The sequence below is a fragment of the Erpetoichthys calabaricus genome, chromosome 2 (genome assembly GCF_900747795.2).
Source record: "Erpetoichthys calabaricus chromosome 2, fErpCal1.3, whole genome shotgun sequence".
Lineage (NCBI taxonomy): Eukaryota > Metazoa > Chordata > Cladistia > Polypteriformes > Polypteridae > Erpetoichthys > Erpetoichthys calabaricus.
Genome location: NC_041395.2, coordinates 109,778,986 through 109,784,985, shown reverse-complemented (window position 1 = coordinate 109,784,985; position 6,000 = coordinate 109,778,986). Strand labels below are relative to the sequence as shown.

Genomic DNA, 6,000 nt, shown 5'->3' with positions numbered 1-6,000 from the left:
GTGGCCGGTGGTCATAAACCTTCCACCTCCATGCAGACAAGAATTCCTCAATGTGGTTTAGGAAGGGTTGTATGGTGGCAGAATCAAAGAGGACATCCTTGGATGTGCTGCAAACCACTCTGTGACTGCAGTGGAGTGGTGGAATGCCACGTTATCCCACACCACAACAAATACCAAAGCATTTGTGCTCACATCGACCCCTCTCATCCACTGGTGCCAATATTGTGTAGAGTTCATCGAGGAACAAGATGAGGCACTCTGTGTTGTACAGTATGGGCCAATGACTGGTTTGTGAGATAACACACCATCAACCATCATTGCCTGTTGCCACACACATTGTGATGCTGATTCCTCTCTGTCCTAGAAATTGCACCTTCACTCTTCCCTACAATGTTCCATCCACGCTGCCGTTGTTTCGCCAGGTTACAGTTTTTTTCAATTGCTAAGACAGATTCTGCAAAACTGAAGTTGCTTTCTCAATCCTCTTCATACAGTCTGCAATACCAACACACAGCCTGACCAAACAGTTAAGCTCTCCCCCAAGATGCACTACAGCACCAAAACAGTAATACATTTTTATTTATACAAGGCGCCTTTCAGAGAACTCAAGGACACCGAACAAACAATAAATAAATAAAAGAAACAATTATAAACAACTTAAAACATCAGCAAATCTAAAAATTAAAACCAAACAAAACCACTGTAATCAGAAGGAAAAAGAAAAAGCTATTTTAAACAGATGCGTTTTAAGTTTGCATTTGAAAAATGAATATGAGTTGATGTTTCGGAGCTCCGCAGGTAATGAATTCCAGAGCTTGGGAGCAGAACGGCTGAAAACTCTGCTCCCCATGGTGGTTAGACGGGCAGGAGGGACGGTCAGATGGGTGGAGGAAGATGATCTAAGGTTACGGGATGGAATAGCAACATGAAGAAGGTCAGACAGATATGGAGGGGCGAGGATATGAATGGCCTTAAATGTTAATAGCAGAATCTTAAAATCAGTTCAAAACTTAATCGGGAGCCAATGAAGCTGCTGCATGACCGGAGTAATATGGTGAATAGATAATTTTAATAATAATTTTTTGCATTTATATAGCGCTTTTCTCACTACTCAAAGCGCTTAGCAATTGCAGGTTAAGGGCCTTGCTTAAGGGCCCAACAGAGCAGAGTCCATATTGGCATTTACGGGATTCGAACCGGCAACCTTCCGATTGCCAGCGCAGATCCCTAGCCTCAGAGCCATCACCGGTTCGAGTGATGATATGTGCTGCAGAATTCTGGACTAACTGAAGCTTATGAAGAGATTTATTAGGGAGACCAAGAGGAGTGAATTGCAGTAGTCCAGCCGAGAAGTGACAAGACTATGAGCAAGAATGGCAGTGGTATGAGGAGTGAGGGAGGGGCGAATGCGATTAATATTACGTAGGTGGAAGTAAGCAGACCGGGTGATGTTATTAATGTGAGATTGGAAAGATAGAGTACTGTCGAGGATGACACCAAGACTCTTGACCTGAGATGATCGGGAAACAACAGAGTTATCAATAATAAGAGAAAGATTATTGGTTTTGGATAATGATGATTTTGAACCAATGAGGAGAACCTCAGTGTTGTCACTGTTTAATTTAAGAAAATTCGAAGAAAACCAGGATTTTATTTCAGCAATGCAGTCAATAAGCGAGGGTGGTGGAAAAGAGGAGGTGGGTTTACTAGCAAGGTAGAGCTGGGTGTCATCAGCATAACAGTGAAAATTAATGTTATTATTTACAAAAAATATTGCCAAGGGGAAGAAGGTAAATAATAAAAAGAAGGGGCCCCAGGACAGAGCCCTGGGACACACCAGAAGTAACAGCGGTGGGTTGGGATGTGAAGGTTTTAAGCTGTATGAACTGAGTGCGAGTAGCACTTTATGTCCTTCTGGAAGAACACTACATCATACACAAAACAAAAGTCCTACAAAACAATAACCACAGACAGCATTACCTGAAATGTAATATGGATCGTCATGGAAGTATTGTCAGTAAAGTAACTGACATTATTTGTCACAAACATTGTATTACAAAACAGAACAATTTTGTATTCTATAAAATGTCCAGGAATGAACAAACCATGCATCAGTATTTGTCAATGGACTTTATTCGCGACTGTGGTCTACTCTAAGTACAGAATATTCATTCATAATTATACAGTAAAAAAAACTATATCCAACACAAAATGTAGCATTGCAGAAAATACCATAGAAGCAAAATATACTGTGCATATATATATATATATATATATATATATATATATATATATATATATATATACACTGTAATAAAGGTACAGAAGTCATATAAAGGTTTGGGGTTTCCAGCCCCGTATACTGTACAGTATCTGCAACAAAAACAAAAAATGCGGTCAGTGATATATGAGTTCCTTTCATTACAACAGACAGAGATACATATGATGATGGGACCATTTATGGCGTGGCACCAGAAACTGATGAATGGAATGCTGGGAAGGAACCGAGGTACTGTATGGGAGCCATGACGTCATCAGGAGGGAACCAGAGGAAGGGAAGGAATGCGGAAGTGGTTGCACGTGGTGTAGGGAATCCAGGCACAGTTATGGCAGCGTTGTTTCTGTCTTTCTGTGGGAATAAAAGAAAGAAAGGTTAGTACCCCGCCTTTGTCCGCCTGGCACGATATGTTACGTTGCTTGTCGGGTCTTTCCACAGCTCCCTAAGTGCGTGTGCGTGACAACACACACACACACACTTGCAGTTGGTCCATAACTGTAACAATATCATACAGTAATGCTAATCCATCCTCTCCTCTGGATTGGGCCACAAGTTCTCATCAACATCACATCTGATATCATCTCTGGCAGTACATCTAGGGTAGTGTCTCTTCACATGCCTGATCTGTCCTTGGCATTGCTCTGGAGAAATATCTTGGCATCCAGCATTCATTGCATCCAGTAATGATGTCTGATCATGTGGCCGGTGGTCATAAACCTCAATGTGGTTTAGGAAGGGGGAGTATGGTGGCAGAAATAATGAGGACATCCTTGGGTGTGCTGCAAACCACTGTGTGACTGGAGTGGAGTTGTGGAATGCCATGTTATCCCACACCACAACAAATACCAAAGCATTTGTGCTCACCTCGATCTCTCTCATCCTCTGGTACCAGTGTCCTGTAGAGGTCATCGAGAAACAAAATGAGGCGCTCTGAGTTGTATGGGCCAATGACTGCTTTGTGTGACAAAATACCAGCATTGCATATTGCCGCACACATTGTGATGTTGGCTCCTCTCTGTCCTGGAACTTGCACAGTTGCTCTTTGACCTATAATATTTCATCCTCACTGCCTTTGTTTTGCCAAGTTAAACTCATCTTCATCCACAAAAATGAACACATGGGCTGTTTGCATAGCCTCCAACTTCATGACCCTCTAACAGCAAAAAATACCATATTGTAAGGAATACATTACAGTAGCATATATTACTGCATACATAGCTCTATATACCTTTTATGGTATATTGTACTTCAAAAGTTTGTATGGAACTTGCAAGAAAGACAGCCTGAGCTGTCGACAGCTGATCAATTAGAGGCACAATCCTGCTGGAGCCACTGTAGCTTACAAGGGTCTTGCTCAATGGCAAGGTAGTTGGGCTTGGACTGGGTTTTTACCCTGGACTGCAGTTCATATAATGTTTCACCTTCAAAGCCACAACCACTAAAGAATGAGACACAACAGCTTTATATTGAATAGACCACTTAGCTGCACATATTGGTATCTGAGTTCCTTCACATGCACTCTGTTCCTCTCAAATAGGACAGTGTATAAGCGCCTCATGGTTAGTTTTATGCTTTTGTAGCACTCTGGCAATTGTTGATGTGCTGACACTTGTCACATTGTCAAACATTGTGTTGTCTGCCAGAACTCTGGCTCCATTTCATTCCTGCCTTTCTTTCCCTAATTTTATCCTCATTGTTTTTCTGTTTTGTTTTCTTTTTGTTCTCATTTTTCCCTCTGCCGCATAGAATCCTCTTTAAATCACCTGATCGGGTGCTGGTCTGGTACTTTGTCCACTCCGAGACCTGACTGATCCATTCACATTTGAACACGTATGAACGATCAGCCAAGCACCCCAGTCAACCCCAGAGTGAAACTGTTTTACTATATTTAAAAACTACACTGCACCATGGATCTCTCATCACATTGCCCTGGAATGAATAGTCGATATGTGACAGCTCTGTGAGGACTGTCTGAAATTCTGCAACAGATGTAGGACAGAAACCAGAGTTTATGCCACAATTGGGGCCTTTGAGGGTCATGCCCCATCCAGTCAAGTCTGTCCTAAAACAAATTCTTATAAGACATATTTTTATATTTGTGTACATTTTAATGTATGTTTTTCACATAATGAAAATTAACTAAGTAACAATTGTGCAGCCCTGTAGCACAGAAGTAGCACTGCTGCCTCAGAATAGGGTGGCTAGAGTTTGTGTCCCATGTGCTCTCTGTGTGGAGCTTGTATGTTCTCCCTGTGCTGGTTTCCTCAGTGTGCTCAGATTCTTCCGACAGTTCAAAGACATGCAGGCCGGGTAAACTGGCCATAGTGGATATTTGTTTGTGAGTGTGTTCACCTGACGATGTTCTGAGGCGCAGGCCAGTGATTGTTCATGCCTTGTGCCAGATGCCTGCTGGGATAGGCTCCAGCTTTCCCACATCCCTGCTCAGGATAATTGAGTTTGAAAATGGATGAATGAAAAAGAATACTGTATTTGCCAAAAAACAATTATATGTGACTGTTTTCCTGAACAGCAATAAATGGTGATTTTTGATTATATGAATGCTCACAATCAGTTCCCAGACTCATCAAGTTTCACTCTCCTAAAGGCGAATTCATTGGTTTAACCTGGCTTTGTATTTGCGTGTAATACAAAACATCCATCCCTGCACAGTTTTATTTCATCTATACCCGCGTAGTAGTGAAACAGGACAGTGAGGCAGGCCCTGCCCGGGTCCCCATTCCTGACATCACGCTTCCTCATCCCCTCGGCCTGCGGCCTCTGTGCAAATATATCGAGAGACATCGCAAAATCAACCGAAATGTTCAAGCATATTATAGAAAAAACCCGATCTAAATTTGTTAAGTAGTTCTCTCGTGAAAAGCAGACAGACATACAGAAAGACAGACAGAGAGATATGGGATGTTATATATACAGTATAGAGATGATGTGTTTAGATAGCTAAGTATAAAGTCAACAGTGTAATAACATGCATTATTTTATTTTAGTAGCTTTGTTAGCTGCATACAGTGGTATGCTATACCACAAAATAGTTATTTTTGAGCTTTAATGCAAACTTTGTAAAAATTTTGTGTTATTTTATAATCTATTGTGCTGTGTTTCAAAAAAATGCATATGCAAAAATTTGGAAAAAAAGTTGGAATTGTTTTGCTTTTATTTAGAAAAAAAATCTACCACTGGAATAAGCAAAATTTACTTGACAAGATTTCTTAAAATAAGCTAAGTAATCTTAAATACAAATTTCATCAAAATTCAGTAAAACTTAAAATAAGGAAAACAGGATTTAATGGGTTGACATAAAAAGTTTTCACTTATTTAGATTTAGTTTTTTGCAATATGTACAGAATCCAGTGTTGTATGTTAGATTTTTCTCTATGTGTGAGCTGGGGCTGTTACACTCACCAGTTTGGCAAGTTTGATAGATGCAATCCCAGCTTGGCATGGGGCGTTGCATTATGTAGGATGATGTTTTGTTTGCTGTTGTCTGTTGCATATGCAATCCAAGGCATATTTGTTATAAATCAAAAATACTAGCAGTTTTATTTGTATTGTAATTATGTATCCACCGCCCTGTAGAAATTCCAATGCCCTCTGCTAAATTTGTTCCGGCGCCGACACTGACAAGAACTCACCTTGAATGGGGCCTCAGTGTAACCCAGCAGTATAAGTGTATCTCTCAAAATAGACTGTTAGTATACAGTATG

The 6,000-nt window shown here is 40.7% G+C and overlaps 1 protein-coding gene across 1 annotated transcript in view; it reads left to right on the top strand.

Moving 5' to 3' along the window:
• Nucleotides 1–6,000, top strand: part of LOC114646246 (collagen, type XIII, alpha 1) — a 172,348-nt gene that overhangs the window by 25,075 nt on the left and 141,273 nt on the right. The gene's annotated exons all lie outside the window — the stretch shown is intronic.